General features: G+C 32.4%; 1 protein-coding gene and 1 long non-coding RNA gene across 4 annotated transcripts in view; both read right to left on the reverse strand.

Moving 5' to 3' along the window:
• Window positions 1–5,732, reverse strand: part of LOC118201090 (uncharacterized) — a 221,599-nt gene extending 215,867 nt beyond the window's left edge. Inside the window, exon 1 of one of the 3 annotated variants that reach the window (XR_015042854.1) lies at window positions 5,504–5,732. The gene's annotated coding sequence lies outside the window, so the exon portion shown is untranslated. The remainder of the gene's footprint in view (window positions 1–5,503) is intronic. The other 2 variants (XM_085822950.1, XM_085822947.1) reach the window with 2 other exon arrangements.
• A 14,125-nt stretch (window positions 5,733–19,857) lies between these two features.
• On the reverse strand, window positions 19,858–21,892 carry LOC146999385 (uncharacterized). Its single transcript, XR_015039650.1, has 2 exons — window positions 21,635–21,892; window positions 19,858–20,773 (listed from the first exon to the last, which is right to left on the reverse strand). It is a non-coding gene; the product is annotated as an uncharacterized LOC146999385 (long non-coding RNA).
• Window positions 21,893–23,798: the final 1,906 nt, after the last annotated feature.

Here is a 23,798-nt window from a genome sequence, read left to right on the forward strand (position 1 = left end):
TTTTTTATTTTACTGCAAAATGGCAAGGTATTTATATTAAAAAGAGAAAAAAAAAAAAGGTTTAAAAAGATTTTGCGGTAAAATTCTAGTATACAGTAAGGTCTTGGCACGATTTTGAAAATTGCCGGCAAGACCAAAATGACACGTTTACTGCGCATCATCATGTCGCCAAATCCCATTGTACCATACATGGAGATTATTCTAACCAAAGAACGTTTATGTAAAGAAGAAAAGGTTCCATACAAGTAAAATGCTATTACGTCGCTAGAATGCGGAGGGAAAATTTGCCAAGGGATTTGGCGACGGAACCTGGCGGCCAGAATTTCCCTCTCCGCGATGTGTACAGGAAATTGAGAAACACGTGTTAAGAAGAAACGTTCTTTGACAAAAAAGAAAACTACGAAAAACCGTTTTTAAATTATTGCGAAATTCGCAATAATTTTAAAAACGGATTTTCGTAGTTTTTTTTCCCCCTGAAAAGAACTAATCCATGAATTAATTTACTTGCGCCAAAAAATATTTTCTTTTTCTTTAGAGTTTAACCACTTGCGCTAAGACTAAACTTCACGGTTGCGGTGCCATGCGCTGTAACAAGCGGTAAAGTGTCTCATTTACGCCGTTCAGCATCTGTGAGTGCAATCCAGAGCTGTAACTCGAGAAATAAACAATCTCGTTGTTAGGCGACGTGTGCACCACATCATTTTCATTGTTGCGATAAATGCTTATCGACGTGGTGTTCACGTCGCTCGCAGTTTGAGACAAAAGCATCTCGACGTGCATGGATTCATTTTATGAACTCTTGATAACGTGACCTTCGAACCTCGACACTGGTTTCGAGCTTTGGCGACAGATATATCATGCATGCACAGCTGTTTTCCTCTATGATGGAACGGAGCCACGTCTGTTGCAGAGAGATTTTCCTTCTTTACAATACATATTCTTTGATTCTAACCTCCATGGTACCATATACTAGGATTAAACCCATTTTGTGTTATACGAGAACAGGTACTTTCTTTAGTTCATGCACAGCACATGCGATTCTCGAGAATACTGGAAACCAAAAGTTGCGGGAAACTTGCTTTGCCTTTCTAAAAGACAATCAAATTGGAGCTGCGAAAATTGGCTCTATGTCAGCTGCCCAAATGATACTCACGTGATACACAGTTCGTCAAAAAAGTTATCTCTTCTGACGTCGGCGCAAAAATTGCTTTTTTTGGCGGAATCGTTGTATGAAATTCCCCGACTTTTCCAGACTTTGACAAAAATACTTAAATTCCCTGACTTTTCCCTGAATTTTTTGGTCAATTTTTGAATTTCCTGACTTTTTCCGGTTCTCCCGGTTTTCCAGGTAGTGTGGCAACCCTGTTATTACTGAGATGTTTGAAGCTATGAAAACACAGAATACATGACCAGGAAGGAGGGACTAGAAAAATTATGGCTGTATTGGTAACATGAATAACGCAAGTCAGTTCTTCAAATTTTCATACAGTACTTTGTTTTAGTATCATGTTCGATATTGTATGCTAAACAACAACAAAAAGAAAAAAGGTTAATCTTTGGATTATGGTAACTCAACGATTTTTTGGTGACCAACCCTGCTACAGCAACCTGCTAGTTTTTGTTTGGACGCCATTTTGTTTTCACGAAGTAAAGGCTCTCCCCCCCCCAACAATCTGCTAGCCGAATTATGCTTATGCTAGAACTTTTATGGAACAAAAGTACTCAATCACGACGAAGATTAGGTGCGAAATTGGGAGAAAGTGCAGAATCGCAAACTGCTTGCCGCATTTTTAAGAATTGCACATACACGGTAACCATGTACATGTCGACCTATTTTCACTTAAAAAAACATCCCAGAATTGCACAAAAATGGCATTACATGCACTCTTGACTTTATCCATGTACACTACTTAAGTCCTAGCTAGTAACCTTTATCACCTTACCAAAATGTCGCCAAACTACCTGTTACCATATTCCAAAACTTAGCAAAAAAAAAATTAGTTATCAGCCAGCATTTTCACCAGAGGCATTATAAACTCACGGTAACAGATCTGTTTTATGGGTTTTATGGGTTTTAGGGTTAGAATGGAATTATGATGAAATTAACTTTTGACTCAAACAAAGCTTTTATATGGTGTTGTTCCATATGTTCTTACTGTGAAAAAAAAAAAAAAAAAAGGACAGAGAACCAAAATATGGTTTGAAGGCTAGCATCTTATTTTCCTCAATGCCGCTCGTTTCATTTATCTATGGTGTTAAGAATTGACGCGGATTGAATTTTGCAAACTTCAATTAGAAATGTGCCATAATATGACAGTAGATTGCAATAACTACTTGAGGAAGGTATGTGCAAAGAGTCTAATGCTTAATAAAAGTATTAAAATCGGTGGAGCCAAAGAAATTGTAGAAATAGACAAAAGTCTTTTTACAAGAAGAAAAAACAATGTTGGACATATTCCCCCGGAACATTGGGTATTCGGGGTTTACGGCGGGAAAGCAAAGGATGTTTTCTGGTCGCCATTCCTGATCATTGTGCTAAAACATTGATGGCTGCCATTCAAGAAAACATTGCAGATGGCAGCATTATATTTTCAGACTGCTGAAAAGGATATAAGCAAGAAGAACTAAGAAATGCTGGGTATGAACATTTAACCATGAATCGCAACTATAATTTTGTAGGCCCCGAAACTGGAAGCTATACCCAAACTGTGATTGTGGGGCAGTGCTAGATGGAGAAATAAACATCAGCTGGGCACTGCTCGCCACAATTTAGAATCCTATTTAATAAAATTTATGTGCCGTCGACTATATTCAAAAACTCAACATTTTGCTGCAATATTGAAATGACATTCACAATTTTATGCCACCCGTTTAGATTGTATTTTGATTTAGTTCAATATCTTTTATTCATGTGTAGAATATTCGGTTGATCTTTGGAATATGGTAACTTGACAATTTTTTGGCGACCAACTCTGCTACAGCAACCCTCTATTTTTTTTTTCGCCGCCATTTTTTCTTCACGAAGTAAAGACATGTTTCTTTTCTTTTTATTTACTGAAAACTTTTTCCAACAATCTACTAGCCAAATTACACTTATGCTAGAAATTTTATGTAACAAAACTGCTTAATCATGACAAATATTAACTGCAAAATTGGGAAAAGGTGCACAATCGCAAACTCCTTGCGCGTTTTTCAGAATAGCACATACACATAAACTATTTACACGTCGACTTATTTTTACTTAAAAAAAATCCCAGAACTGCACAAAAATGGCATTGCACACACTCTTAACTTTATCCATCTACACTGCTATTTTCTTATAAATTACAAAAATTTGCACGAAAATGCAAAAAAATTCTGTGAATCTTTAAACTCGGTAAAAAGCACATATGAAATTACCTGAGCGCGAAAAAGTATATACCCTTTCCAAGGATGAACATTTCCACGTATAAAATAAATAAAATATCCAAAAACTTTTACCTCTAAATTATCTATTATATTATAAATGTCACCAACGAATTCATACCGCAAACATTACAAATGGTTACAAATACTTAGTGTCAAATATTTAAATTATTTCCATACATGTTTACTTCAACTGAAACGTATACCAAATTCCTACAAACATAAAATTCACAAAATAACTATCATTTAATTAAAATATCACTAAACCATGTAAACGTCGACTTATTTTTACTTAGAAAAACATCCCAGAATTGCACAAAAATGGCAGTGCGCACACTCTTCACTATATCCATGTACACTGCTTTTTTCTCATAAATTAGAAAAATTTCACGAAAATGCATGAAAACTCAACGTATTCTACTCAAACGTATTCCAAAATACTACAAACATATAACTCACAAAATCATGATCATTAAATTAAAGTATAATTAAATTTAAAAACACTACTTAAAATATAAATAAGCACATACATTAAATTAATAAAAATTAGATTACAATCCTAATTACTTTAAACTAAATGATTGCTAATAACAATTTTCCAATAATATCATATTAATTTATTTACTCCTTACATTTAGAACAATGCATTAAAATAATATCCTCAAATGATTAAAAATACTAACTTACCTAATCTTCAGAATCTTCATTACATGGCACGCACACTTCCACTATTTCACACAACACACAATGAAGCTTAATACAAAATTATATAGTACTACAGTTTTCCAAATTCCCCCCCCCCTTTTCTGATTAAAGAACAGTAATTCATCCGTTAATGTCACATGACATATCTCATGATCTCTCATTTCCCTCACACAAAATAATGCATAATCGGAACTGAGTACTTCTCACATTATTACCAAAGTCCTAGGTAGTAACCTTTATCGCCTCCAAAATATCGCCAAACTACCAGTTACCATATTCCAAAGATCAGCCGAATATTTTAAATTACAAAATTAAAAAGAAAAATTTACTTTCTCCATTATTATTTTATAATTTAATGCTTGGCGAGAATTAGCAGCAAAAAAAAAAAAAAAAAAAGTGGCGCATATTTAAATGACGCTGCTCTAGTGAAACAGGACCGTTTCATATCATAATGATAAAGCTAAATCTTAATTTTGCTGTAAAATGACAGTAATTTTAAGATATATCCTTAATTAAATTTCCCACAACAACAATCAACATCATTCAATTGATGTATGCCCCATGAAGAGAGAGAATTTTTATCCTGGGATGCATGAAAATAAATACTTTGATTATTAGATTTGTTTATAATACTTAATTTCAGTTTTTAAAAGTTCTTTGTTTTACAGTCAATATACACTGACATCCACATTTCCACTACATCAAAGTACTGAATGTTAATTAACACTGGTAAAAGTTTTAACACTATTATAATTTATATACAACTTCATAAATATTTAACATTTAAAAAATTATAAAATCTTCAATATATGTGCACAAATAAATTACAACATAATAAGTGTTCGAAAAAAATCTTGCATATATGTATAAAAGAGTAGTAGTATTTAGGTTTTCAAAACAATCACTTTTAATATTTCTAGATTTTACAACTAGCTTGAAATGTACAATACAATTGACTAGGTTAAAATGTCAGTTTGATTAAATTTAACTACATTCTTACAACTCTGATAATTATAAAATAATTTTTGTATCGCTTAGGTAAAAAACAAATACACATGGGCATCAGAATACTATCACATGTTGTTATATATGCTAAAATAATAATTTTAAAAAAATGATACTAAAGGCATAAAAAAAAAACATGGGACTAAGTGAAGTGAATTTAGTTGAAAACCCGATTAAGAAACTTCTGATTTGAGATATTTAATATTTTTATGGAATTACACTTGATTTTTCACATAAAATATAATGACTGAAAATATCAACACCAAAAAAAAAAACATTTTTTTACATAATAATATCAGAGAAATACTTTTCTGAATATTGACATTTACTAAGCAATTATACACAAAAAATATTCAATAAAGACTGGAAAATAAACTATCTAACTTACTAAAAATCCTTATAAAACTCCATAATACAGTAGTAGCATGAATTTTTGAAAATTTTCCTACCATGTATAAAGCGACATTTCATCACACTACAGACATGAACTCGTTGCCAGATTCAAAATTGGCGTAACAGTAGGAGTCAGCAAACGCAGGAAGTATCTGATTATTCTGAATATCTGTCTCCGGATGCATATAAGCAAAATGTACACTGCTAGGACAACAGCTTAAGTTTGGCCAATGACAATCCAGATAAGGATCACCATTAACTCCGCCGACATGAGTGATGTCACATTCTGACGTTGTTTACATTCTGTTATTCGGCGGGAGGAAGTGCGTTGTTTGAATGAAAAACATTTTTACTTTGCAACGTAAATTTGTTCTAGTGACACTATTTTTTAAATTTTACTTTAAAGTATTATTTCCTTACTGTTCCAGAAGGAATACAAATTTATGTCTCAAACATTACAAAATTTCTCACTATATGCCTGAGTGTGTATACACACGCATGCTCACATACATATATTTTTCAATATATAATTAATCATATGTGAATTATATCTATCAATATGTGTGTGTTTTATACATATAAGTATGAGTGAGTGTGTGTATGCATGTATTCGTTTTTCAGAATGTCAGATTTCCTAGCAAATGGTCTACAAAGCTTTTTTCTCTTAATTTTTCCCATCTTCACATTCAGTTTTTTTAAATAATTAAGATTAATTAATGTATTCATATTTAATATTTCTGCACAACTTGATTTCTCAATTAAAAATGCATTTATTTAATTTTGGATAAAGTGGGATGTTAATTCCAGTAGTATATGATTTTTAATAGTAGAATAATTTCTCTAAAGAAGATTTTGTTTGTTTTTATTTTTTAATTCCTTTATAAGAAAATTAGGCTAATCTTTGGAATATGGTAACAGGTAGTTTGGCGACATTTTTGTAAGGCGATAAAGGTTACTAGCTAGGACTTTAGCAGTGTGCATGGATAAAGTCAAGAGTGTGCGCAATTTTGGGATTTTTTTAAGTGAAAATAGTTCGTGTACATGGATGATACCGTGTATGTACAATTTTTAAAAATGCGGCAAGCAGTGGGCGATTCTACACTTTCTCCCAATTTCGCAGCTAATCTTCGTCATGATTAAGCACTTTTGTTCCATAAAAGTTCTAGCATAAGCGTAATTTGACTAGCAGATTGTTCGAAAAACATTTTGAGTAAAAAAAAAAGAATATGCCATTACTTTGTGAAAACAAAATGGCGTCCAAACAAAAACTAGCAGGTTGCTGTAGCAGGGTTGGTCGCCAAAAAATCGCCAAGTTACCATAATTCAAAGATTAACCAAAAATTACTTAATAATATTAGAAATAATTAATCTGTTACTCCTTACACATGTCTGAAATACGTTAACAGAAAATTTTCATTCAATAGCTTTATAAATTTATTTTAAGCAGTATTTTAATTTAATAAGAACTAGTGTTGATAAGTGAATTTCCATTGCTTTCTTTATACATTTAGTTTAGAATTCAGTTTTCAGTGCATGTAATTATTTTCCTTCATGGCCCTCGAGCCCACCAGCGCGAGCGGTAAAGTCGCTGAAAATTGGTTGTTCGGTCCGAGGTTTGAATCCTGTGAACGGGCTGGCTGCATGGGCATTTTCGTAGTTTTCCCCATGTGTAACGTGTATACAAGCCAGTTTCCGTTAGAAAGTCCTCCACGAAGGCATCCCTCCCCTTAGGCAGTTAGCCCTCGAGGCTTTGCCGTAATTAAATAACCTAACCTTCATGGCCCTCCCCACACAGCCCAACAGCGGCTGAGTGGTAAAGTGACTGGAACGCTGATAGTTCGATCTGAGTTTGATTTCAGTTGGACAGGTTGGCTGCATGACCACTTACCTGGTTTTCCACATGTGTAACATGGATATGAGAGTTTTCCCTTAGAAAATCCTCCACAAAGACATCCCTCCCACATAGACCTTGTATGCTTTCCATAATCAAACAAACTAAACCAACCCTCCAAGCAAAACAGCTCCTCAAAAGAAATTCTTCATATCTGTCACGCAAATGACATTCGTTAGTGTAATAAACTGTAATCATATATACTAAATCAAACTTGGAAGTTGTTATTAATTATGCTTACAAAGTACTTAATATCAGATTTTGTTGATTAATTTACATTTTTAGAAATAGTTGAATAAATTTCTGACCTTTAATAAATACAGTGAACCCTCTCTACGATGACCACCAGCAGTTCTACATGATTTTAATTTTGTGTAAAGCTTGTCATTTCAAAAAGATGTTCAGTACCAGAATTTGTATATTGAGGAGAAGTAGTCAGTTTCAGAAGTGATGACAAAGAAAAAGTTTACTGTGTTAAAATGATAATCTGTTCCTAACTTTTTTGCAAGGTTTGATTTGGTTTATGTTATTTATAGCAATTTATAGCTTGAGGGCTATCTGCCTAAGCAGAGGGATGCCTTCATGGAGGAATTTCTAAGGGAAACTGGCTTGTATACACATTACACATGGGGAAAACCATGAAAACATCCATACAGCCAGCCTGTTTGCAGGATTCAAACCTCAGACCGAACTACCAGTGTTCAGCGACTTAACCGCTTGATGCTGGTGGGCCCCTTTTTTTGTAGGGAAGGAAGTGTAGAACATAACATGTCTTAATAGTCCAGGTTAAGATTTAATTTAGGAAATGAATAATGTTGAAGCTGAAATTAAAATTATATAAATTTGAATGTAGTGTTAATCTCAAATTTCATTTCCTGTAATGTGATTTTTTTTTTTTTTTTTTTTTTTTTTTTTTTTTTTTAATGGAAAGATCAAGCTCTGGTTTATTGATGTATATAATAAACTTTAAATATAGTATGAAGTCTTATATTTGAGTATAATACTGAAAAAGGTTCGACATATGAGAAAATAAATATATGTTTTCTTCACATGTTATGGAATATTCATCCTTGACTTAAGGGAACGTGAGGTTACACAGTTTTAAATTAAAGTTAACAGAAAAATTTATGATAGTCACAAATTTGACAAAAGATCCTTTGCTCAAATAATAAAAAGGCTATGGGGAACATAGATGCTAATTACAAATGTGTGCTAAATACGAGGCAATTGGCATCCACAAAAATGCAGTGTGTTAATTTTAATACTGTTTTATGTTCTTACTATTATCCCTTTGACTGCCAAGTAGCATGATTTAGTGCCCTTGGTTTAGTGATTTTTTTGCCCTCGGTTTGGTTTGGTTTATTTAATTATGCAAAGCACTTGAGTGCTATCTACTTAACAGGAGGGATGCTTTTATGGAAGACTTTCAAAGGGAAACTGGCTCTTAAACACATTACACTTGAGGAAAACCATGAAAGCGTCTATGCATTTGGCAAAATTGGAACCCTGGGTTAAATATCTAGTATTCAGCAACTTTACCACTCAGGTGCTGGTTGTCTGGCCCTCGGTCCTATTAAACTAAAATTCAGCTATATTTATAAACGGCCTATCAAAAAATGCACACACTTTAATAATAAAAGAAAATTCGGTTAATATTTGGATTATGGTAATTTGGTGACCAACTCTGCTACAGCAACCTGCTAGTTTTTTTGGGGGGGGGACGCCATTTTGTTTTCACGAAGTAAAGGCAGTTTTTTTTTTTTTTTTTTTTTTAACTCAACATTTTTTTTCCAATAATCTGCTAGCCGAATTACGCTTATGCTAGAACTTTTATGGAACAAAAGTGCTTAATCATGACAAAGATTAGGTGTGAAATTGGGAGAAAGTGCAGAATCGCTTGCCGCGTTTTTAAGAATTGCACATACACAGTATCCATGTACACGTCGAGCTATTTTCACTTAAAAAAACATCCCAGAATTGCACAAAAATGGCATTGCGCAAACTCTTGACTTTATCCATGTACACTTCTAAAGTTCTAGCTAGTAACATTTATCGCCTTACCAAAATGTCGCCAAACTACCTGTTACCATATTCCAAAGATTAGCAGAAAATTCTTGTGCTTTAGTATTGAACTTAATTAAATCATACATATCAGAGGCTATGCTAGGTTTAATAAAAATATTTATGAATACGTTTGTTTAATTTTTCTATTTGTTTAAATAATTTATCCTCAAGAGACTGATCGACTGTGCGAGAAACGGCACAAGTCCCTGGGGCTATACAGTTACTTAGATTGCTTCATTCACAGCGGTAGCCATTAACAGCTAGAGTTATAGCACAATACTGAGCAGCTATTTGAACAATGTTTAGTCGATGTGTCTGAGGCGACTGCTGCACATTCTGCTATAATTTTTTGATGAAGGACCTCTAGCCTAACCGATTTCTTGTACTACACAACATCTCTCAGAGTCCTCCAAATCCATTTTGGTTCACTGTCATGTATTACATATATGCGAGAGTACGAACATCATACTACATATTATAAATATAATTCAACTTAGAAACCAATATATAGATATCATCTATAAAGTTTCTATGTATTTTTCTGACAGATCCTGTATGTGAAGTTGTACGTTTCATTAGTTTCACCTATTAATTAACTTGGGGTTTTATTATATGGAATATCTATGAAACTGAACTGATAAATTTTCATATCTGTTCATTTGTTTGCTTTTCATATATTTTTTTAATAGTTTTATTTTTTATGTTGCTTTACATGACATCAATTTAAACATAAGAAAGCAGAGAACAAAAGAAATTCACACTGAAACTAAATTTAAAATTAGTCTGAAGATTACTGATGTTGTGGTGATGGCGATAAGGAGCGCGCCTTGCGCCCTCTGATAAATGTGGCAACCCTAGAGGAGAAATTTCTTACGAGTAGCGAGCACAGCGAAACAGGCAGGCTGTCGGGCAGTGTGCGCAAAGTTCCTAAATAAAGCTTAATTTTTATTGTGCACTATGTCTTGTTAATATTTATATTAATGCAGTAAGAACATAATCTGTGATATGGAATTCGAGGATTGGTGGTAAAAACGTAACAGGAAAAAACCATAATGGTAACCCGGACTGTGTTAAATCATATGAACAGTTCTCAAGCACTTTCGGTTTTGACTACAAGCCATCACTCAAGATCTCCAAACCAGAAGTAATGGATTACATCGGTTTTCGTCCTCCGGATCACAGATGAGTAGTAATTATAGATAATTTTATAATTCTGTTTTCTACTTATCATTTAATTTCATTTTCTTTAGTTAAAATTTTTGCTTTTATTTTGGCTTAAAAACCTTGCACAATGTCTGATGTTCATGCCGTCCGAATTCCGGTTTATAACCGATCAGACCCATCTTTATGGTTTATTATGTGTGAAAGTACCTTTGCTCTTGCCACCCCCAAACCTATCACAGAATCCATTACTAAATATAATTATGTAGTTTCTCATCTTCCTCCAGATATCGCATCACTAGTACAGGATTTACTTATGAAACCAGACCCTATTGATCCATATCCAAAGCTCAAAACTGAGTTAATAAATCGTTCAGGAGAATCTTCTCAGCAAGAAATTCGCCAGTTATTATCTGGAGAAGAATTAGGTTCTCGAAAACCTTCCGATTTGCTTAGAAATATGAAACATCGAGCAGAATCTTTAAATGTTCCTGATAACTTAATGTTAGAATTATTCCTTCAACGTTTGCCTTCGACTGTTCAGTCTATTTTGGCAGCGGTTTCCAATTTAACTGTAGATAAAGCTGCAGAAATTGCGGACAGAATTTTCGAAGTAAATCCAACCCCAGGGACTTGTGCCGTTTCTCGCACAGTCGATCAGTCTCTTGAGGATAAATTATTTAAACAAATAGAAAAATTAAACAAACGTATTGATCGCATTTCTCTTTCTCGTGGTCGCTCGCCAAATCGCGGAGATCGCAATAAGGAAAGAAGCAATTCCAAAAAGAGAGATTATTCTGTTTGCTGGTATCATAGACGTTTTGGGAAAAAGTGTAGAGAAGACAAATGTACAAAACCTTGTTCATGGCAGGAAAACGAAACCAGCAAAGAATAGAGGCGACTTATTCTTTGCCTCAAGTTTCACGTCGCCTGTTTGTTCGTGACCGTAGAACAAACCTTTCGTTCTTGGTCGATACCGGCTCTGACGTGTCCTTACTTCCAGCAAATAATTCTCAAAAACGGAATTCGTCCCAACAAACACTTTTCGCTGCTAATTCTTCTACTATTCATGTTTATGGTCAAAAAACACTTTCTTTGGATTTCAAATTAAGACGACAGTTTACATGGACTTTTCTTATAGCAAATGTTAGTACACCCATTCTTGGAGCAGATTTTCTCCATTTCTTTGAATTGGTGCCTGATCTCAGAAACAAATGTCTCAAAGATTTAAAAACGCATTTTAAAACCGTCGGTTGCGTGAAAAATGCAAGCATTTATTCAGTAAAAACTGTATTTAGTGATACACCATATCACAAAATTTTAAAAGAATTTCCTTCAGTTACTAGATTACCAGATCCTAACCAACCTGTTAAACATAACACCGTTCATTATATCATAACTAAAGGTCCACCTGTGGTTGCAAAACCTCGTCGGTTAGCTCCAGATCGCTTAAAAATAGCAAAACAAGAATTTCAAACTATGATGCAATCGGGGCATTTGAGACCTTCGAGCAGCAATTATGCATCCCCACTTCACATGGTTCCAAAAAAGGGAAGTCTGGAATGGAGACCTGTAGGAGATTATCGAGCATTGAACGCTCAAACAATAAAAGACAAATATCCTATTCCATGCTTAGCCGATTTTACTGCTGCATTGCACGGTACTAAAATTTTTAGTCATGTTGACCTGATTAAGGCATACCATCAAATACCAATTAACCCAGCCGACATCCACAAAACCGCCATATGCACACCATTCGGTTTATTCGAAAGTACCCGTATGCAATTCGGCTTATGCAATGCATCCGCGACTTTTCAACGTTTTATAGATGAAGTCATGCGGGATTTAGAAGGTGTTTACGCTTTCGTCGATGACTTGCTCATAGCCTCTAAAGATTCTGAGGAACATTGCAAGCATTTGAAAGCTTTATTTTCCAAACTTCAGGAATATGGATTTTGTATAAATGTTTTAAAATGCACCTTTGGTCAAACGTCTATTGATTTCTTAGGTTTTCACCTTAGTGAAAACGGAATTGAACCTCTTCCTGACAAAGTCAAATGTATTTTAGATTTTCCTCAACCTACCACTCTCACTCAGCTTTGCCGATTTTTAGGTATGTTTAACTTTTACAGATGTTTCATACCTAAAGCAGCACATATTCTTTCTCCTTTAATAAAATTGTTAGAAGGCTATATTAATAAAACGAAATCTCGTTCTCGTGTTCAGGATTCATCCCCACAATTAAATTGGAACGAGAATGCTGAACAAGCCTTTATTGCTGCCAAAAATGCCATTGCTCAGGCTACCCTTTTGAGACACCCTATTCCCGGAGCCCAGCTAAGCATCTGGGTAGATGCCTCAGACGTCGCAATAGGCGGCACACTTATGCAGTTGTCTCAACAAACATGGGAACCTATAGCATTTTTCTCTATGAAACTCAATAAAAATCAACAGAAATGGTCCGCGTACGATAGGGAATTATTTTCAATTTATTCTGCAATTAAGAAATTCCGACACATGTTAGAGGGCAGAAATTTTATAATTTATACAGATCAAAAACCGTTAATATACGCTTTTAAACAGAACCCTCATAAATGTTCACCTCGACAATTGCGCCATTTAGATTTTATTTCTCAGTACTCTACTGATATTAGGCATGTGCAAGGTTCAAAAAACGTCGTTGCTGACGCTCTTTCAAGAATCGAAATTGATTCCATAACAAAATCTCCATTTTTGGATTTTAAAAAATTTTCGGAAGCTCAACGGCGTGATCCGGAGGTACAAGACCTTCTCAAAAACAACACATCATCTTTGAAACTGGAATTTAAACCGTGCCAATATTCTGATGGTAATATTCTTTGTGACATATCAACGGACATTCCTCGTCCATTTGTTCCAAATTCCTTTCGCAGACTCATCTTTAATCATCTGCATAATCTGTCACATCCAGGAATTGCAGCTACTATGAAGCTTATTTGTTCTCGTTATGTATGGCCCGACATGAAACGTCATATCAAAAATTGGGTGAAATCCTGTGAATCTTGCCAAACATCGAAAATTACTAGGCATACTAAAGCACCACTGGGAAAATTCTCTCTTCCTGATGCACGTTTTTCAGAAATCCATATGGATATCGTCGGACCGTTACCTCCATCAGAAGGCAATGTGTACCTTTTAACTCTCATAGATAGATTCTCCAGATGGCCTGAAGCCATTCCCATCCCGGATATGAAAACGGAAACCATTTGCAGAGCCATCTTCAACTGTTAGATATCTCATTTTGGCTGCGCATCGATCATAACAACAGACCAAGGTTCTCAAATGAGATCCACACTTTTTGCAGAATTCACGCGCATTTTGGGTACGAACAGAATCACAACAACAGCCTATCATCCAATGTCCAATGGCATTGTTGAACGATTTCATCGACATTTAAAATCTTCTCTCAAGGCTCACGAGACCAATAACTGGACTGAAACACTACCAGTTGTTATGCTTGGTATTCGGACAGCCGTAAAGGAAGATCTACAGTCATCTTGTGCTGAACTGGTGTACGGCACAACTCTCAAGCTGCCTAGTGATATGATAACGTCATCTAAGATATCTCCGTATGACATACAATTTATCACGAATCTTCGGCATAGAATGCAACAATTGAATCCAATAGCAACATCTGCACATTGCCAAGAAAAATGTTACGTAAGTGCTACCTTAAAGTCGTGTACGCATGTATACTTACGTGTCGATCGAGTAAAGCCACCTCTGTGCCAACCATATACAGGTCCGCATAAAGTCCTTTCTAGAACGAACAAAACTTTCACAATTGATGTTAACGGTCTGAAATCTACTGTGTCTATAGACCGTGTGAAACCAGTCTATTTGCTTTCGGACTCTAATTTGCCTGAACTGAAAACAAATAAAGACTTAAAGACAGTTCAGCAGAATAAATCTGCAAACGAACTCTCTAAGACACAAACTGTCACCAGATCGGGAAGACATGTTCACTTCCCTAAGAAACTTGCTTCTTACGTAACAATTTAAAACATTTTTTTTTTAAATTCATATCTTAATATTTCTTGTTATTTCATGTTTATTATATGTGTCAATACCTTGTTATATATTGAATTGCATTTTGATCTTTTCTAATTTTATATTCTAATTTTGTAATCATAAAAAAAATACCCGACAGCACGGATACTCTTGAGATAATTTCATAACCTATGCCGTTCCTTTGAATAGTCATTAAAGGAACTGGGGGGGAAACTCTGTGGTGATAGCGATAAGGAGCGTGCCTTGCGCCCTCCGATAAATGTGGCAACCCTAGAGGAGAAATTTCTTACGAGTAGCGAGCAGAGCGAAACAGGCAGGCTGTCGGGCAGTGTGCGCGAAGTTCCTAAATAAAGCTTAATTTTTATTATGCACTATGTCTTGTTAATATTCATATTAATGCAGTAAGAACATAATCTGTGATATGGAATTTGAGGATTGGTGGTAAAAACATAACAGGAAATCACCATAATGTAAAATAAATAGTGTCTAATTTATCAAAATTACATAAGAGGGCAAATAAATAATTAGCATATTCAGATATTTATTGTAAGCAAAAATTTTATATTTTTAACAGTAAAAATGCACATATTACAATGCAATTAATTTATTACTTGCAACCACCTCAGTAGAACTCGTCAAATTTTTAAAATGTGCCAAACTCTAGCAACCATGCTCATAACAATCCTTTAATAGCACAATGTCGCCATTTTTGTAAACATTCTTTGTGTTGTATTTCAAGTTTCAACATTTTTTAAAGTTTCAACAAATTGTGATATTTTTTGCTTTAATTTTAAAATATGCTCTTTGGAATTTATCAACAATGGAAAAAACTACAGTGGAAACTCTACAGGAATACAAAATTTCTAAAAGAAAGAAAAAGGAAATGCATTTGGTAGATAGCTGATGCTGCTGAAGTTTGTGTGATGCCGAGTCTCTGAAATTATTTAATTTTTTTTTTCAAGCAAAAACAAACTGCTTGGGGAAAAGAATAGGGCAAACCAATTACAGAAAGATTTGGAGATGAACGTGCTTTATTTCCTTATTTAATAATTAAAATTTATATTTCAAATTCTAAAGTATGTTTTCTTTTCATAATTTGATAATCTTAGCCAACTTATGATAAATATCAATAATTTGGGTATATATTTAAGAAAAGTTGTGAAAACCATCAACTTGCACCCAATGAATAATTTTTACATTTTCATGTGTTAAATCCAAATTGAGCTAAGGTGGTTGTGTTAATCTGTAAGTATCATTAATTTTACAGGCAATACACTGTATTCTTTTATATACTGTAATATTTAGTTTGTGCTGAAATTATGTAGTGGCAATAATTTTACTTAAGAGAGAAATTTTTCAATATTACAAGTTTACATTTTGATTAATTTTATGTACTGTCATCAATAATACATCTTATTAGATACATCAATGCATCTTATTATCATTAATTTCTTACTAACAATTTGATTTCAATTGCCATGAGTTGATGCATGACTCATACATATATAAGTTGTTTCAATATAAAGATCACAATATAAGTTACATAGCATATTTACAATAATTATTTATTACTCATACATATAATGTATAAAATCAGGCAGTAAATTGTAAAAAAATACTTTTAATGAAATTGGAAATAAATGAAAATATAATAATCTGCATGTCATTACAATTTTTAAATGCACAAACTTCACAGTTAAAAATACATACTAATGTAAGAAAATCAATATTAAATGCTTTTTCTCAAAAGAAAAAAAAAATTTGCCTGTTCAAGACATATTTTATTAAGTTCAACCATCAGTGGAAACCCAGGTAATCAGTCTTTAATACGACAAAATGTAAAATTTGAAATACAATTTTAAGATAATTTTTTTTAATCCATTCAGTTTTGGCTTATGTAAGTATCACTGTATATAACTAGATGTAAAGAACTATAAACACACATTCACACAATTCACTTGAAGGTACGTTTCCAGGAAATAAAAGTATACTTATTGGATTCATTTCAACATTACACCTTAGAACACATAATGATACCTCATTATTAGGCATTTTCGATAGTCTTGAAATAGCATAACTGGTAACATATCTTTCTAAATTCAGTTCTTGTTAAATTATGTTCAACATCATTTAGCATTTGCAGTTTTATAACTAAATTAAATTTCAGTAGGTCTATTACACTAAGCACTTACAGTTATTCACTATTATTTTCTTAACATTTCAACAAAACAATGAACTTCCTTTCTAAGAATGCATACTGAACAATGAAAATTCCAAATATTATATATGCTTTACCAGAACTATAATGTCAGTTAATAATGATTTTTTTTAAATTGAATTTGATTAATTCAAGCAATTCACTTGAAGGTATGTTTCCTGGAAATAAAAGTATACTTATTCAATTCAGCATTACACCTTAGAACAGGTAACGATACCTCATTGTTAGGCATTTTTGAGTGTCTTGAAATATCATTACAGGTAACATAGCTTACTAAATTCAGTTCTTGCTAAATTTTGTTCAGCATCATTTAGCATTTGCAGTTTTATAGCTAAATTAGATTTTAGTAGGTCTATAACACTAAGCACTTACAGTTATTCAGTATTATTTTCTTTACATTTCAGAAAAATAATGAACTTCCTTTCTACGATTCCAAATATGATATATGCTTTACCAGAACCATAATTTGTCAGTTAATAGTGATTTAATCTTCATAGATAAGCATATCCAACAGTCTTGAAATATCAGAGCTGGTAGCATATCTTAAATATATTCAGTTCTTATTAAATAACATGTTCATCATTTAACTTCAGTAGTTTTACAGCTAAATTACATTCCAATATGTTCATTAGAGTGGACACACTCTTTCATCTTTTATACTCTTTACGTTCTAATAATGAAATGAAGTTTATTTCTAATAATGAAATGAAGTTTATTTTCTTTTATACTCTTTATGTTCTAATGATGAAATAAAGTTTATTTCTAAGAAAGCATATTGAATCCTGTAAAGCATATTGATTTCTTAATCAAAGCACAATTAATGTTGTAAATATTCAGATAGATATATATGAAATGTATTTTAAGGATTTCTTGACACACACTATGTCAATTCATTGCAATAGTTACTGGTGGCATTTTGATTCAAAATATTTACTGCATTAATTACTGACACAAAATAGCACTTGGATTCACTAACTTAACATTAACTTCACTTGGTTGAATTCCCGCAGGTACATTTTATATAGTAGATGATTTAAGTCATTATCACTTAAAAGTTTCTGATTATCAATATGCAGTATAATTTGTAAACTACACTTTACATGTATCTTCCAGCCATCAGTAACTTCTATCTGACTAGACCTAATTTTGTATTGGAACAGTAGAATCATCCTTAATATTCCGAAACAAACATTAAATCGTTATATACAGATATATACGCATATATATACACTTTTATTCCGAAAAACTAAATGTACGCTCCGAACAGTAGAATGTAAACAAACGTCAGAAATATGACGTCACTCATGTGGGCGGAGCTAATGGGACCCTCATCTGAACTGTCATTGGCCAAATTCAAGCCGTTGTCCTAGCAGTGTACATTTTGCTTATATGCTCTCCGGAGAGCCTTGGTGATGATAAGGCTCCTCTAAACCAGGCTGAATCACCAACTTTTCTCTCTTGGCGAGGGAGTGAACGCGCTGCCAATTTTGGCGCGTTTATCGCACACGCTGGCTGAATGTCTGCTGTTTTTTAAAGATTTATTTTATAGACGCGCGGCATTCAGCTCATATAAACTTTTCGGATAATTTATTAATTCTCGAATAGTATATAGACGTTTTCACTCAAATAAAAATTTCGCGTATATTTTGTAAACATATTCAAAATAACTTATTCTTTAGATGTTTCAGTTTCGTTAGCAGACTAAAATAAATAAGATATGAATAAAAACTTTCAATAGTGTCAAATGGGGAAATAGTTAAAGCGTAGAGTGTGCAAATAAATTTATCTTAATGACATTTTAACAAAAATTTCCATAAAAACACTGTAAATTCATACTAAAAAAATATGTTGTCATTTAAGTCTGAGGTATATGGAAATAATTGTGCAAGATTCTGAAGAAACACTTTCTTTTAAATGTGTGAAATATTTCATAACATATATGGAAGAAGAAAGTACAGCATTCTCTGTTTTGGATGCTTTTCATCAAATGTAATATAAATACGAACTAGAAACCGTAATAAAAAGTCCTTCCTCTTCAATCAGATCACCTTTGTGTTGCATTGTATTTGTAATACTTCTAAAAATCCAATTTTTACCTAAATTAAAAAACAGTTATTCCATAAAAGATAATAACTTTGAACGTATATAGAATGAATTTTGTAATTTGAGTTATGTTACAAAATAATTCATAGTTTATATATTTTATACTAATAATTTAGATAAAACCTGTCCAATTTAAGAATGTGTGTTAACCACATTCTTAAATTGTAAATGGACGACTTAATCAAATGTAATTCATTTCAAAGCATAAAAGAAAGCTTATTTTTTATTTTACACAGCAACAGCATTTTCATGCAGTCAAGTTTTTTTAACTGCTAGTTATTATACATAATACTTAATTTTAAACCCATTCTTATTAGAAAGCATAACTAAGAAACTTCTTTTTAAAGCACCACAGTGATTGCAAAGAATGTCGTTAAATTTACAAAAGTATTGAAGATATATTGAACAGCATTATAACAAGAAAGTACTGTACAAAATATGTAAATTTAGCATAACTTCTTTTTTAGTATTTGCATAGTTTCCTCCAAATGAACCTTAATGGGAAGTTATCTTGCGAAAATTTAAAAGTATTAAAATGGCCTCTATTTAAGATGTAACTGCATTTATAATTATTTTGTAATTGCGAATAGATTATATTATTGCAATTAGATTATGCACTTACAACATAATTGCATAAAGTAATGAAATTAAGAGTTCACAGACACAATGTAATATAATTACAATGCAATTATCTAAATTGTAATTATAGTCACTTATTTAATACCACAATATTATTACAATCACAATGTAATTTAAATTGGGTACTATATTTGCATACCCTCCACTCAAAAGGAGGTACTGATAAGCCTGGAAGTTATTATCAACAAAAAGCCTGTTCAGGACAGTTTGATGACAATTTCCACCGGGCGAAAAGTACATTCTTAAGCCCAGGCAAATCATGACAATAAAAATCATTTAGTCTTATGATTCACTATATTTTAAACCCTAAATTTGAATTCTGCACCAAATTATTTACCTATATTTTAACATATTTTATGAATTATTAGAAGCGATATGGCAAATATCTTCTAAAAATAACTGTAAAATATTTGTATCCATTAATTGATTCAGATACACACTTTTATTATTTAAGTATATCAAAATAACAGTTTCATGTTCCTGAAATACAAAAATTATGGAAAAAGTTAAAGTAATATTCTTAGAAGCATATGATATTAGTCACCAGATGCAAAATTATAGTTAATTTTTTGCCCTAAATACAATTTTATTACACAGTAGTCAAATGTGTAACTTAATAACATGTTATATAAAAAATTAATGATAATAAGTTTATCAGAAATGAATTAATTCTGCAAATAAACTTTCTGCACTTGAAAATTTTCTACACCTGAGGGGAGGGAGAGATCTAGTAAAATTAGATTTATTATAACTTTAATTGGACCAAACACCTTCTCTCTCTATATATGCATCACTAAAGAAATAAATAAAATTATCATGCTTAAAAAACAGATATACCATACCAGTTTTTTTCCCCTTGTTACCCTTTACATTGAGAAATAACAAACACTGAAAAATACTATCCTTGAAATTTTGTTTAAATGAAGAAACACACACCATCTTTTTATTTAAGCATTACACTTCAAAAACAGATACACATACCAATTTATTTTCACTAGCCTTTATACTGATAACATGCCATATAAAAATGAAAAGAATTACCCTTGAAATTTAGATAAAATGAAGTAACACAATGGGAAAATTTATGCACACGGACATCTTTTTTCTATTGCATATTGTCTGACATGATCCACAAGTGCCTAAAAATGTACCCAAAGAAACGCATTTCAATATTAACAAAAAATTGTTTACAGATTAAAATTCATTCATTTCATACCAGTATTATAAAGATCATGCATGAAACAAATCTGCTTTCCCATACTTTTAAGTAAAACTTTTATACTGGAAAATAGACTATATTTCTATATATTAGAAACAAGAAAATACTAATTTGAATGTTCTGCATTCATTTCTAAATCTTTACTCCATTGCCAAATTGTATAATACTGTGATTATAAATAAACGTGCACAATCCTTGCAATTATTGAAGTCAGATTGTATATATTTTGTCTCACACTATTCAATTTATTCTATTGACTTCAGATGTCAATGTCAAAATTCTGGAAGTTATTTTAACCAAGAAACAGTAGTGGGTTCCGTGCATAAACAACTCATCTAACTTTTTAACAATAGTGATTATAAAATAAAGGAAAAAATTATATATCATTCCAACGATATTGCAACTATAGTGTAATGTTACATATATCTTTAGCAAACATTCAGATTTTATCTTGACTTTCCAAATTATTATTTATTTTTTAATAAATTTCAATATGCTAATGATTTTCATGTTACATTAGTATAAATTCCACAATTAGCACAGGAAAACAAAATCCGCGCTTTATATTAGAAGAGAAATTTCTTTTCCACATTCAAAACATCTACATTGGCGATGTTTGGCGACTGGTACATTAACCCTAGACTAATTTAATTATAGCTATTATTACAGAAATTAGCAAATACTCAGGTTATTGTACACAAGAATTTCATTTTACTTGCACATTATAAACATCAGAGAAGATATAAACTCTAAATGAAGGCGTAATTAACATTATACTTACTAAGCAAAGTTCAGCGCCTGGACCAGGTTTCCAATTGTCTCTTCGGCAATTATTTACCCATATTTTTCTTCTTTCTTCATTTTTAGGAAATTTTACCAATGTATGACTTTTCCGTGAATGATTTGAACAATTAACAGCTGTACATCCGCCCATTTTACACAAAAGAAACACAAAAAATTGTTGCACCGTAACTACACAGCCGCCATTAAATCTCCCACTTGGGAGCGCGAATGCCTGATGATTCAGCCTGGTATATAGGAGCCTTAGGTGATGACAATTTGGCTTCTTTATGCATGTAAGCCATATTTTATTACGCCAACATGCTAAGGAAGTAAATTCAAAGAATGAATATGTATTATTAAACCCTGCAAATTCACGCAGTATTACAGCGGTAAATGAAATGGAATGGAAATGGTATTATTATGTATCTAGGAAGGAGGGGAAAATATGTAGTGAAAAGGTTTGAGAGCAGTGTTTACTTATATATTTGACAGCTGGTTATTCATTTAGAGCTGTTGTTTAGCAAAATTAGTATTATAAGTCAAGAAATGTGCATTTATAACAGAAAGTAGGGCAATTTCTTTTGGATCTGACTTCGTATTAATCAAACACGTTCGTATTTTCTTTAAAAACAAATTGTGATATGATCTGTTCATGTATTAAATAACAAACTACTCTTGAAACTTCTAGATACCATTTTATAGCATTATGTGTGTGTGTGTAGTTCACTGCTAATTACTCGTTTTGATCCGTTGTTTAGCAAAATTAGCATTATAAGTCAACTGATGTGCATTTATGACACAAAGTAGGGCAATTACTTTTGGATTTAACTTCATATAAACATTCACTATCCAAAGAATATAAAAATTACTTCTAGAGCATTAAAAAAAATTATCCTAAGGCACAAATAACAAATATAAAAAAAAAATATGCCTGTAATTTTTTAAATTTTCTGTTTATTAAATAAATAATTTTGTACCATTCTTTCTTGAAATATTTACCACAAGCAGGTACGGTAAAGAAAAATCAAAAAAATTTTTTGTATGTGAAATGTTTTATAACTTTTTATTTTATAAGTTGATTTATTACAGTCGCCCCTTTATATAAATAACATTTAAAAAAAAACCCGTGAAAGAAGAATTATAACCGTAGTAATGTTCGGTAACAGGTTTTAAACTAATCTGACGTTATGGTCTGCGATCACCGAGGCAAGCGGCAGCACGATCGCTGCGCTCCGTAAAAAAGTGAAAATATTTCCTTTCCTCTTGGTGATTATCAATTAAATTTCTTTGAAAAATGTTTTTTTCCCTACAACACCTATATCATTCCAATGAATTTCGGCTCCGATGTTGACGAGAATAAAACAGCGGACAATGTAAGGATATACTCCAAAAGCCTGGAATTTTAAGATAAGTACTTTTTTTTCATCTAAACTAAATCAAATTTCTTTAAATAAGTGCATTTAAATAAATAAATCTTAATTTTTCATCAGTTTAAAGCATTAAAAAATACTTGAAATTGCCATTGCTTGTGGCTTCCTTTGTGTATCAACTCCAAACAGACGCCAGCGTTATCAGTTCACGTGTGTCAACACTTACAAAACCCTTAAGGAATCTCGAGAGAGGGAAAATTTGGGGATGAGAGGGATAATTTGGGCATCGCGCTATTTCCCTCTCGGATCTTCTGGATTCTCATTTCTTTCTAGATCGCTTGAATATAGTTTCGCCTTTAAAAAATATTATACCTCACCGACTTTTTCTCATACTGTTCTTTGCTATCTGTTAAATGTCCATATGTAAGGGATGGTTTATTCTTCACCGCCTTAAATGAATTCTTAGAATTATGAGCTTATATAAATAACAGTGTGCCTCATTGTGTTATACTAACATTATTTAACTAGTAATAAATTATGATAGTAAAATAATTAATCTTGTAATAAATTATGATAGTTAAATTAATAAATACTGTTTAATTTGTGTTTTTAATACATATACTCAGTAATTTACACACACACACACACACACACACACATATATATATATATATATATATATATATATATATTTGGTGTGTGCGATTGTGGTCTTGTATTGTATATATTGTATATGGTTCTCTGTTGTTAGTCTGATGCTGTTTTTTGAAAAATGTATGAAAATGTTGAGAA

Source organism: Stegodyphus dumicola, chromosome 1, assembly GCF_044657685.1.
Source record: "Stegodyphus dumicola isolate Sdum_Otavi_A_Nest chromosome 1, ASM4465768v1".
Taxonomy (NCBI): Eukaryota; Metazoa; Arthropoda; class Arachnida; order Araneae; family Eresidae; genus Stegodyphus; species Stegodyphus dumicola.